Consider the following 13,781-nt stretch of genomic DNA (forward strand, 5'->3'; position numbering starts at 1 on the left):
TAAAAAAGTCAATTGGCTTTTGGTTTTAGTTCTGAGGATAAAACAGCATTTTACTAATAAACCAAACCGCCGTTCACTTTAAGCTTTATTATTCCTTCAAAATACAAGCACTAACCTATATGCTTGAGATTGAGAAAATATATTATAAATTTAGGCCTTTAGGCCAGATTCTTTCTAATGCTCTTGACTAAATAAACAGAGCACTGTTAATTCTATTATCATCTTATTATTCTCTGGTGTACCAGGATAAACTACTTGCTAAATATTTTATTTGCTGAAATAAAGTCAAATATAGCACATGTTACATCTATATGTACTTTTTCATCATCATCACTAATTGTTGGAGCCTAGTCAGGTTCAGAAAAAAACTAAAGATAGGCTATATTTTATTTAGATAAGGATTTGCAGCTACTACACAAATGATTTTTTTTTTTTTTGCACTTGAATACTAACTGTCCATATCCTAATTTGTTGTTGTGTGATTGGTTTTGCTTTGAAGACAGGGTCTGGTTCTGTTGCCCAGGCTGCTTGAGTGCAGTGATGTGATGATATTTCACCGTAGCCCTGAACTCCTGGGCTCTAGCAGTGCTCTCACCTCAACCTCATGAGTAGTTGGGACTATAGTTGTGCACCACTTTGCCCAGTCAATATTTTTATTTTTTGTGGAGATGGGATTTCACTATGTTGTCCAGGCTGGTCTCAAATCCTTTGCTCAAGTGATTCTCCTGTCTCAGCCTCCCAAAGTGCTTGGATTACTGGCATGAGCCAGCACACCCAGAAATATTCTAATTTGAAAAAATAAAAAGTTCTCTGTCTTACATGCCAGTTACAAGTTCAATCATATCTCAGTTTTAACCCATAATACTATAATCAGAATTAATACTATGACTGTCTTTGTGCTTAGAAATACTCTTGTTTGAATGCTGGTATTTTTGTCACAACCTTTCATTTCTGTAAGGACTTATACATATTTTTTATACCTCATGAAGTAACATTTTGGTAAAATATAATTATAACCATAGAAATAATACTTTATGTAGGTAAACATTCGAGTCCTCTTTTAATGGGAGAGCATTTCATTCGCAAGCTTAATCTATGGCTTTCAGAGGATACTTAAGTTCTGGGAAAGATAAAACTGATTGATAAGAGAAATCCAAAAAATATCAATATCTCTCTTTATTTTCAAACTTTAAAAAAAGAATTAAGTGTGAGACAGCTTTTGGGATCTACAAGAGTTACCATTTCCAAATATCAAGAGTTTTATTTTGAAACCGTTTATTACATTATCTTGTGATATAATAACATCATGCTTAATTATATTCTCAAAATATTTAAAATATGTTTGTTTATTAAACAAATAAGTATTGAAATATCTGCCATTTGCTGACATCGCTATACTTTTGTAACACATTGTATAACAAATATCAAAAATTACCTCCAAGTTATATGAATAGATATAGATGAAACTTTTATTTTGAAATAAGGCCATAAAAATAAAAATCATAAATTTAGATAAATCTTTCAAATTTTAAAGGAAATAAATGAGCAAAGACAGGGAATCATGGCAGAAAACAGTCAATTTGGATATAATGTTTACAAATTATTCTCATACTAATAGAGAGGAAGAGATAAACATAAAGGAAGGGAAATAAAGAACTAGAAAATAGGAATTGCATTTAGTGAATCATGAATCTGGGATAAAATTGTTCTGACGATAAGACATGTCTCAGTATGGAAATAACAGAAAAAGAATTCCATGAGATAAGTTTGTAAGAATACAACATTATGTCATGAACAGTAAGTCATAGATAGCAAGTCTGTTAAAAATTTTGGATTGTATTCTTTTAGGCTGGGCCATATGAAACTGCTAATATTTGAACATTTAAAAATATAAAATGGTAATTTCCATTCAGGAAGCTGTTTCAGAAGCCTATGTGAAAAACAATGGTATACTATATCAACGTGAGCTGGAAAGAAATAGCAGATATATGTAAGTACTTACTGTTCTTGAAACACTGTGATGGATACAAGGGAAACACAGATGGGTAAGTAATTTTTCTGCTATCCATAACACATTTTAGGACAGTTATTTCAGTTATTTTAAACCAAGATGTATGTCAGACTTTTCTGATAATTTAAAAATAGAAATACACTTACCATATCCTGGATCCACTGACTGTATTTCTGAGGGTAGGCCTAGAAGTGTACGCAAATGTGCATATGTGTGCTTCAAATCATCTAATTCATTCTGATGTGCAGCTCTGGTTAAAGGCCTTGGAATAAGTAGAAAAACATACAGTTATATGGATAATCACCACTCACTGTGACAAATGTGATGACATAAGGAAACACAGAACTAAGGAAACTCACGATTGAATTAACTAATTGAATAAATCATAATTCTAAGTATTTTTTCAATTTTTTAGCTCTATACAATGTTCCCAAAGTACATTTATCTAGACAGTCATACACAACTCATGAAAATAAATAGTAACAAATCAAGTGTGTTTGTTTAATATTTGGTCTTTTAAAATCATTTATGTTAGAATTTGGGCAATGTGAAAATATTTTATTTGGACAGAGCCATGATATTAAAATCATATAATATGCTTTAGCACTTTATATGTGATGCAGAATTTGCCAAGAATTTGAACAATTTTCCTATTGAGTTCTGGTATCAGCCAGGATGATAAATTAATATTGTACTGATTTAGTATCTTATTCTATTAATGTTTTCCTAATAGGAATTAGATAACCATTTTTTTTCCTTTAAGGTTAACATAAATTTTTTAATTAAAAATAAATATGATTATAATGTATATCTTGTAATTGTTACACTATCTATCTTATTCACCTAACTATAAAAATGGCATTTTAATATTCCAATGTAGTGACATGCTGGAGCATATTATTCTGACTCACAACAGGCAACTGTTCATTTATTTTTCCAATTCCATGCTCAGTGATATCACATTGGTATTGGAAAACAACTATTTGTTGGTTTCTTGAGTTTCTGTATTTTGTGAAGAGCGGTACTGATGACCTTTGCTATGACAAAATTTTTTAAGGATGTTTGTATAGTAAACAAATTTGAAAAAAAGACTAAACAAATTTGAGTAAAAGAGAGACTTGTTTACTCTCCAGAATAGTAGAGATAATGTCTCCCTTTTGGAAAATTTTGTTTTGCCAATTACTTATGAAAAATTCACGTACCCTAAACTCAGGGTTTTTCTTTCATAACACACATGCAGATGTTACTTAGATCTTTATCTCACCCTATGGGATTTGGGGTTAGGGAAATGGCACAAATTCTGATACTCTGCCAACTGCTGTTACTATGAATAATAAGCTGCCCTTTGTCTCTGACTCAGAGTCTCATATCTTCTGCCAGCAACCATGAAACTATGACATGCTAACATATTTGACTGCAAGTAGGGTAAAATCTAATATCCTTCATATTTCTTGAAATATAGCAGACTGAAATAGTCCAAGGTGAAAGTACTTCTGCTACAAAAATCATTAAACTCTACAAAGCAGTCTTTTGTTTCTGTTTGGTTTTTGTTTTTGTAGAATTGGTTGTTAAACCTTTGCCAACACACCAGAATTTGATTTTATATTGTTTCCTACATGATTAATGACACCATCTGCAATGCTTTCTGAACAGCATACTACTACCTTGCAAAACAGGGCAAAACACTTCCTGTTTTTTGCTTGATATATTATGTTATTATTGCTATAAGTGGTGCTTCTTACCATTTTCACTTTATGGTTTCCTGGTTAGCAAACTGTTCTTTTGTATGCACAATAAATTTAAAAATTATCTAATTTGACCTAATTTTATTTTTGACAGGAGTTATTATGAGGTTTAAAGTAAAACAATGTTCACAGTAAAAGCAAGGATTTCATTGAGATTCTTAATATCTGAATATTCAACTTCAAATATGTAACTTGAAGTTAAAATCTGTAAAAACTTACAGTTAAAATTCTATTTTCTGTTACACATATTATCATTTTAACTACACACATAAAATGCAGCAATGACTAATAATGATCCTGAAAGTTGGTGAAGTATACAATATTTAAGAAATGTTTTAAAAAACTTCTCTCTTGTAAAAAAACAATGCTAAGAGAATAAAAAGACAAACCACAGATCATGATACAGTCTTTACAAAACACTCATCTGATAAAAACTAATATGCAAAATATACCAAGACCCCTTAAAAATTAATAACAATTACAGCTAGATAGGAAGAATAAGTTCTAGTGTTCTATAGCACTGTAGGATGACTACAGTTAACAATAATATATTAAATAGTTTCAAAGAGTTAAAAGGAGGGCATTGAACATTCTCCACACAAAGCAATGATTAATGTTTGAGAAGATGGATATGCTAATTACCCTGGGCCCAGCCCTAGGCCTCCTAGGCCTCCAGGCCTGTGATGGGAGGGGCTACCTTGTGAAGACCTCTGAAATACCCTGGAGATATTTTCCCCATTGTCTTGGAGATTAATATTTGGCTTCTTGTTACTTATGCAAATTTTTTGCTGCTGGCTTGTATTTCTCCTCAGAAAATAAGATTTTCTTTTCTGTCGTATTATCAGGCTGCAAAATTTCTGAACTTTTATTCTCTGCTTCCCTTATAAAACTAATTGCCTTGGCTGAAGCGGGCAGATCACGAGGTCAGGAGGAGGAGACCATCCTGGCTAAAATGGTGAAACCCCCATATCTACTAAAAATACAAAAAATTAGCCAGGTGTGGTGGCACACACCTGTAACCACAGCTACTCAGGAGGCTGAGGCAGGAGAACTGCTTGAACTTGGGAGGCAGTGGTTGTAGTGAGCCAAGATTGCACCACTGCACTCCAGCCTGGGCAACAGAGCGAGGTTCCATCTCAAAAAAAAAAAAAACACTGAATACCTTTAATAGCACTCAAGTCAACTCTCAAACGCTTTGCTGCTTAGAAATTTCGTCCTCCAGATACCCTAAATCATCACTCTCAAGTTCAAAGTTCCACAAATCTCTAGGGCAGGGGCAAAATGCTGCCAGTCTCTTTGCCAAAACATAACAATAGTCACCTTCGCTGCAGTTCCCAACAAGTTCCTCATCTTTATCTGGGACCGCCACATCAGCCTGGATTTTATTGTCTTTATCACTAACAGCATTTTCAAACAAGTGTCTAGGAAGCAAAGCAATTCAACAAGTCTGTAGGAAATTCCAAACTTTCCCACATTTTCCTGTCTTCTTCTAAGCCCTCCAAACTGTTCAGCCCCTGTTTGTTACCCAGTTCCAAAGTGGCTTCCACATTTTCGAGTATCTTTTCAGCAGCACTCCATTCTACTGGTACCAATTTACTGTATTGGTCTATTTTCATGTTGCTGATAAAGACATACCTAAGACTGGGCAATTTACAGAAGAAAGAGGTTTAATTGGGCTCCCAGTTCCACGTGGCTGGACAGGCTTCATAATCATGACAGATGGCAAGGAGGAGCAAATCACATCTTATGCGTATGGCAGCAGGCAAAAAGAGAGCTTGTGCAGAGAATCTCCCATTTTAAAAACCATCAAATCTCCTGAGACTCATTCACTATCACAAGAACAGCACAAGAAAGACTCAGCTCCATAATTTAATCCCCTCCCATGGGTTCCTCTAACAACACATGGGAATTGTGACAGTGACAATTCAAGATGAGATTTGGGTGGGGACACAGCCAAACCATATCAATAAGTATAAAAAGAAATCTTTGTCTCTATTAATAATTATAACCTTCACCAAAATATGTGCTGTTTTTGCCTGCTATTTTATTTCTATTCTATTTATTTAATGCCTCAAATTAGAAAATTATTATTTTGTAAAATCAATGTACATTTAGATAATATGTCTTTATCTCCATGTGTCTAATTTTATTTGCTTGTGACTCCTGGTTAGAGCAAGTCAAATCAACAAAGTCTTGTTTTGTTTTGTTTTCATTTTTTCATGACTGACCCTTTAGAGTTCCTCTGGTGAGGGTCTGTTAACATTAACCCTGTCAGCTGAAATTACATTTTAATATTGTTATTCAAAGTATTTTTATTGACTGATTTAATTTTATTTAATTTTATTATTTTATTTTACTTAAGTTTTGGGATACATGTGCAGAATGTGCAAATTTGTTACATAGGTATACATGTGCCATGGTGGTTTCTGCACCTATTGACCCATCCTCTAGGGTCCCTCACCTTGCTCTCAACCCCCCACAGGCCCCAGTGTGTGTTGTTCCCCTCCCTGTGTCCATGTGTTCTCACTGTTCTACTGCCACTTATGAGTGAGAACATGCAGTATTTGGTTTTCTATTCCTGTGTTAGTTTGCTGAGCATAATGGCTTCCAGCTTCATCAATATCACTGCAAAGGACATGATCTCATTCATTTTTATGGCTGCATAGTATTCCATGGTGTGCATTTACTACATTTCCTTTATCCAGTCTATCATTGATGGACATTTGAGTCAGTTCCCTGTCTTTGCTATTGTAAATAGAGGTACAATAAACATACATGTGCATGTGTCTTTATTGTAGAATGATTTATATTCCTTTGGGTATACACCCAGTAATGGGATTGCTGGGTCAAATGTTATTTCTGGTTCTAGATCCTTGAGGAAGTGCCACACTATCTTCCACCATGGTTGACTAATTTACATTCCCACTAACAGTGTAAAAGGGTTCCTATTTCTCCACAGCCACACCAGCATCTATTATTTCTCGTCTTTTCAATAATCACCATTCTGATTGGCATGAGATGGTATCTAATTGTGGTTTTGATTTGCATTTCTCTAATGATCAGTGATGTTGTGCTCTGTTTCATATGCTTGCTGGCTGCATAAATGTCTTCTTTTGAGTAGTGTCTTTCATGTCCTTTGCCCACTTTTTGATTTTTTTTCTTGTAAATTTGTTTCAGTTCCTACATTTTGGGTATTCGACTTTGTCAGGTGGGTACAATTGCAAAAATTTTCTCCCATTCTATAGCTTGCCTATTCACATTGATAATAGTTTATTTTGCCATGCAGAAGCTCTTTAGTGAAATTAGATCCCATTTGTCAATTTTGGCTTTTTTTAAAATTGTTTTTGGTGTTTTCATCATGAAGTCTTTGCCCATGCATATGTTCTGCATGGTATTGCCTAGGTTTTCTTCTAAGATTTTGATGATTTTGGGTTTTACATTTAAGTCTTTAATACATCTTGAGTTAATTTTTGAATAAGGTATAAGGAAGAGGTCCAGTTTCAGTTTTCTGCATATGGCTAGCCAGTTTTCCCAGCACCATTTATTGAATAGGAGATACTTCCCCATTTATTGCTTTTCAAACACTGCTTGTTTGTCAGACATCAGATGCATGTTGATGTGTGAGGTTATTTCTGAGTTCTCTGTCCTGTCCCATTAATCTATATGTCTGTTTTGGTATCAGTACCATGCCATTTTGATTACTAAAGCCCTGTGATACAGTTTGAAGTCACGTACTGTGATGCCTCCAGCTTTGCTCTTTTTGCTTAGGATTGTCTTAGCTATACAGTCTCTTCTTTGGCTACATATGAAATTTTGAGTAGTTTTTTTTTCTAATTCTGTGAAGAATGTCAATGGTAGTTTGGTGGAATAGAACTGAATGTATAAACTAATCTGGGCAGTATGGCCATTTTCTCAATATTGATTTTTCCTATCCTTGAGGATGAAATGTTTTTCCATTTGTTTGTGTCCTCTCTTATTTCCTTGAGTAGTGGTTTGTAGTTCTCCTTGAACAGGTCCTTCACTTCTCTTGTTAGCTGTATTCCTAGGTATTTTATTTTCTTTTTAGCAATTGTAAATGGGAGTTCATTAATGACTTCGTTTTCTGCTTGTCTATTGTTGGTGCATAGGAATGCTTGTGATTTTTGCACGTTGATTTTATATCCTCAGTCTTTGCTGAAGTTACTTATCAGCTTAAGGAGTTTTTGGGTTGGGATGATGGGGTTTTCTAAATATACAATTATGTGGTCTGCAAACAGAGGCAATTTGTCTTCCTCTCTTCCTATCTGAATACCCTTCATTTTTTTTTTTCTCTTGACTGATTGCCCTGGCCAGAACTTCCAATGCTATGTTGAATGGGAGTAGTGAGAGCGGGCATCCTTGTCTTGTACCAGTTTTCAAAGGGAATGCTTTCAGCTTTTTCCCATTCAATATGATATTGGCTATGTGCTTGTCATAAATAGCTCTTATTATTTTGAGATATGTTCCATCAATATGTAGTTTATTGAGAGTTTTTAACATGAAGAAATGTTGAATTTCATCAGAGGTCTTTTCTGCATGCATTGAGATAAACATGTGTGTTTTTTTTCTTTGATTCTCTTTATATGATGGATTACATTTATTGATTTGCTAGTCTAGTCTAGCTAGTGGTCTACCTATTTTGTTATTTTTTTTTCAATAAAACAGCCCCTGGGTTCATTGATTTTTTTGGAGGATTTTTGTGTCTCTATCTCCTTCAGTTTTGCTCTGATCTTAGTTATTTCTTGCCTTTTGCTAAGTATTGGATTAGTTAGATCTTGTCCTTCTAGCTCTTTTAATTGTGATGTTAGGGTATCAATTTGAGATCTTTCTAGATTTCTGATGTGGACATTTAGCGCTATACATTTCCCTCTTAACACTGCTTTTGCATCTCCCAGAGATTCTGGTACATTGTCTCTTTGTTCTCCTTGGTTTCAAAGAACTTCTTGATATCTGCCTTAATTTCATTATTTATCCAGGAGTCATTCAGGAGCAAGTTGTTCAATTTCCCTGTAATTGTGTGGTTTTGAGTGAGTTTCTTATTACTGAGTTATAATTTGATTGCACTGTGGTCTGAAAGACTGTTTGTTATGATTTCAGTTCTTTTGCATTTGCTGAGGAGTGTTTTACTTTAAATTATGTGGTCAATTTTGGAATAAGTGACATGTGGCATTGGGAAGAATGCATATTCTGGTGATTTGGGCTGGAGAGTTCTGTAGATGTCTATTGGGTCCACTTGATGCAGAGCTGAGTTCAAGTCCTGAATATCCTCGTAAATTTTCTGTCTTCTTCATCATCCTAATATTGACAGTGGGGTATTAAAGTCTCTCTGTGTTATAATTTGATTGCACTGTGGTCTGAAAGACTGTTTGTTATGATTTCAGTTCTTTTGCATTTGCTGAGGAGTGTTTTACTTTAAATTATGTGGTCAATTTTGGAATAAGTGACATGTGGCTTTGGGAAGAATGCATATTCTGGTGATTTGGGCTGGAGAGTTCTGTAGATGTCTATTGGGTCCACTTGATGCAGAGCTGAGTTCAAGTCCTGAATATCCTCGTAAATTTTCTGTCTTCTTCATCTTCGTAATATTGACAGTGGGGTATTAAAGTCTCTCACTATTATCATGTGGGGTCTATTTCCCTTTGTAGGTCTCTAAGTACTTGTTTTATCAATTTGGGTGCTCCTGTATTGGGTCCATATATTTAGTATAGTTAGCTCTTCTTGTTGAATTGATTCCTTTACCATTATATAATGCCGTTCTTTGTCTTTTTGATCTTTGTTTGTTTAAAGGCTGTTTACTAGGATTGCAACCCCTGCCTTTTTTGGTTTACATTTGCTTGATAAATTTTCCTCCATACCTTTATTTTGAGCCTATGTGTGTCTTTGCATGTATGATGGTTCTCCTGAATACAGCACACTGATGGATCTTGACTCTTTTTCAAATTTGCCAGTCTGTTTATTTTAATTGGGGAATTTAGCTCATTTATCTTTGAAGTTAGTATTGTTATGTGGAAATGTGATTCTGTCATCATGATGCTATCTGGTTTTTTGCCCACCAGTTGATGCAGTTTCTTCATAGTGTCATTGGTCTTTTTATTTTGCTGTGTTTTTGCAGTGGCTAGTACCTGTTTTTCCTTTTCATATTTAGTGCTTTCTTCAGGAGCTCTCACAAGGCAGGCCTTGTGGTGACAAAATCCCTCAGCACTTGCTTGTCTGGAAAGGATTTTATTTCTCCTTGGCTTTTGAAGCTTAGTTTGGCTAAATATAAAAATCTGGGTTGAAAATTCGTTGTTTTTTTAAAAGAATGTTGAATATTGGCTCCCACTGTCTTCTGGCTTGCAGGGTTCCTGCTGACAGATCTGCTGTTAGTCTGATGGGCTTCCCTTTGTAGGTCACCTTGCCTTTCTCTCTGACTGCCCTTAACATTTTTTTCTTCATTTCAACCTTAGAGAATCTGATGATTATTGATTATGTGTCTTGGTGTTGATCTTCTCGTGGAGTATCTTACTCGTGTTCTCTGTATTTCCTGAATTTGAATGTTGGTCTGTCTTGCTAGGTTGGGGAAGTTCCCCTGGATAATATCCTGAAGGTGTTTTCTAGCTTGTTTCCATTCTCCCCATCTCCTTCAGGTACTCCAGTCAATTGGAGGTTCGGTCTCCTTACATAGTCCCATATTTCTCAGAGGCTTTGTTTATTCCTTTTTATCCTAATCTTGTCTGCATGCTTTATTTCAGCAAGATGGTCTTCCAAATCTGATATCCTTTCCTCTGCTTGGTCGATTTGACTATTGATATTTGTGTATGCTTCACGAAGTTCTCATGCTGTGTTTTTTCAGCTCCGTCAGGTCATTTATGTTCCTCTCTAAACTGGTTATTCTAGTTAGTAGCTCCTATCACCTATTATCTAGGTTTTTAGCTTCTTTGCATTGTTAGAACATGTTCCTTTAACTCAGTGGAGTTTGTTATTACCCATCTTCTGAAGCCTACTTCTGTCAATTCGTCCATCTTATCCTCTGTCCATTTCTGCACACTTGCTGGAGAGGCATTGGGATCATTTGGAGTTGAAGATGCACTCTGGCCTTTTGTGTTTTCAGCATGTTTTTATTGATTCTTTCTCATCTTCATAAGTTTGTCTAAACTCAATCTTTCAGACTGCTGACCCTTGAATGGGGTTTTCATGGGGACTGTTTTTGTTGTTGTTACTTTCTGTTTGTTGGTTTTTCTTTCAATGTTCAGGTCCCTCTTCTGTAGGTCTGCTGTGGTTTGCTGGGGGTTCACTTCAGGCCCTGTTCATCTGGTTTGATCCCGTGCCTGGAGATGTCACTCAAGGAAGCTGGAGAACAGCAAAGATGGGTGCCTGCTCCTTCCTCTGTGATCTCTGACCTTGAAGGGCACCATCCTGATGCCATTTGGATTGCTCCTGAATGGGATGTCTGACAACCCCTGTTGGAGGGTCTCACACTGTTGGGTGGCACGGGGTATAGAATGCATTTAACGAAGCACTTTGACTGTCACTTGGTAGAGTGGGTGTGCTTTGCTGGGGGAAAACCCACTCATTTGGGATGCTTAGATTCCTCAGGACTACTAGGAGGAAAGGCTAAGTCTGCTGGTCCACAGAGACTGCAGCTAACCCTCCCCCTAGGGGCTCAGACCCAGGGAGATCAGAGTTCTGTGACTGAGCACCTGTCTGGAGTTGTTGGAGCTCCTGCAGGGAGGCCCTACCCAGTGAGGAGGGTCAGGGTCATCCCTGAAGAGGCACTCTGGCCACAATCTGTCACAGCCTGTGTGTTGGTGTATGGGGGACACTTCTTGGATTAAGCCGTCTAGCCTCCCCGGCTCCAGCAGGGAAAAAGCATGGCCTGCAGCTGTAGAGATGGCTGCCTCCCTTCCCATGACCAGGGAGCTTAGTGTGTTAGGCAGCTATCAGTCCCAGTGCTGGCTGCTGCCCCCTCCCCCAAGTAGCTCAAGCAGCTTAGACAGCAGCCAGCTGCAGCTGTGGTGCTGGTCACCTCTCCCCCCAGGAGCCCCTCCCCACAGGCTTAAGCAGATTCTAGCTGAGCGTCTGTTAAGAACCTGCATGGCTTTGGGGTTGAGACCCTAGACTTGGTGGCATGGGCTCATGAGTGGCAACATCCCATCCGTGGGTTGCACAGTTCCATGGAAAAGGCAGTTTCCCTGGATGGGTAACATGTTGACTCATGGGCTCCCTTGGCTAGGGGATGGGGACTCCCCTGCCCCATTTGGCTCTCAGGTGGGCTGCCGCACCACATTGCTCTTCTTTCCTCTCCATGGGTCACGCCAGCCACCTAGTCAGTTCTGATGAGAGAACCTGGATATCTCGGTTGCCAGTGCAGGATTCATATGCTATTATTGTTCTTTTGGATGGGAGCCTCCCATTGCTGTTGCTTTTAGTCGGCCATCTTGGCCACACCCCAAACTATATGATTTTAGATAAAGGTTTTGTTAAAAAAGTTACTTGGAATATTTATTCATTACTGCAGCTAGGTAATCTGCTGTAAGCATGTAATTTTCATGAAGGTAATCTGTATTTTATCATTGACTCCTTTTAAGATATTGTCCTTACCTTTTGTGTTTTGCAGTTTTGACACTCTATTGATATAATTATCTTATTGAAGATTACCTGGGCTTCCTAAATATATATATAAGTATTCATTTTGTAACTTTTTTTGTACTTTCTTCATGCTTTTGATATCTTATTTTTTAATATGTTAGCTTAAATATTTTATATTCTGCATTTGATAATGCAGTATCTACAATTACCAGAGGTTTGACTGTGTAGTTTCAAATGATTCTCACAATTATTAGCTTATTTGCTCAGAATTTTTCTAATTCTGAAACGTAGAGTTCATGATATTTGGAATTTCATTTGTGGGAACTTTTTGAACCCTAATTATAAAATTTGTCCTGCTAGACTTAATTTTGTTTTATGCTTCTTCAAGAGATGTTTGCGGTAACTACAAATCCGAGACTGAGGCTGTGTATTTGTCGTCAGGTTTTTCTATCATATAACTGACCTGATTACTGGCATGCAGATAATAATTATTTTTCTTATTTTCTCCTCAATCTATAGTCAAGTTTAAAACACCAAGCAACAAATGTATGAATCTACAATGTGCATAGGCTTTTTTCCTTGGTTTCTAAATAAGAGTTTTCTTTAGGGTTTCCCTGGGTAATAATTAATTTATTATAATATTGGCTACTTTATGAAGTCCCCACACTAGGCCTCCCCTGTTCTCTATGCAGCATGTTAAATCTATCTAGTCCACCAGTGATAGATGTTCAAACGATAAGCACTGGCTTTATAGATCAATCACAATGATGGAACATCTTTGTTACCACAATACACCTGCAAGAACTTTCTTTCATATTCATGTACTAACTACTTTATTTACTAGTGGTTTTCTAAAATAAAATTTTATCAAACACTCTTTGATGCTTTCTAGCAGGAATATTTCCAAGGCATCCATTCTATGTTATTACTGGACAAATGTACTCATTAATTTCATGCCCCGACCATTTTTCTGCATAAGAAAAAAGCAACCACAAAGCTTTATTTTATTTAATTCAAGATTCATTATAATGTAACATTTGGAAGAATGATTCTTCTGCCTACTTCAAACACATCACAGTGAAGATAAAATGTACATAATTATAAAGCTTATATGCCATTTATTAGCATACTTATATCTTAACCCACTCTACATATCAACATCATGATTAGTTTATTTCCTACTTATTTTATACTTGTTTTAATAGTCTTTAAAGTTACAACTATTTTCATTTTGGTACCTTCCTAAGATTTCTATACTCTAACAAGGGACAAATAATTCATCTTAGATACAGTAAACAAGGGACAAATGTTTCATCTTAGATAAAATGAACAAGGGAAAAATAATTTATCTTGGATAAGCTGGCATATAATCTAGATTTTTAATAAATTGGCATTGGTTTGCAAATGATCCTTTTGCCTTCCCAAAAGGTGAATTAAAA

This window comes from Pan troglodytes, chromosome 1 (assembly GCF_028858775.2).
Source record: "Pan troglodytes isolate AG18354 chromosome 1, NHGRI_mPanTro3-v2.0_pri, whole genome shotgun sequence".
Lineage (NCBI taxonomy): Eukaryota > Metazoa > Chordata > Mammalia > Primates > Hominidae > Pan > Pan troglodytes.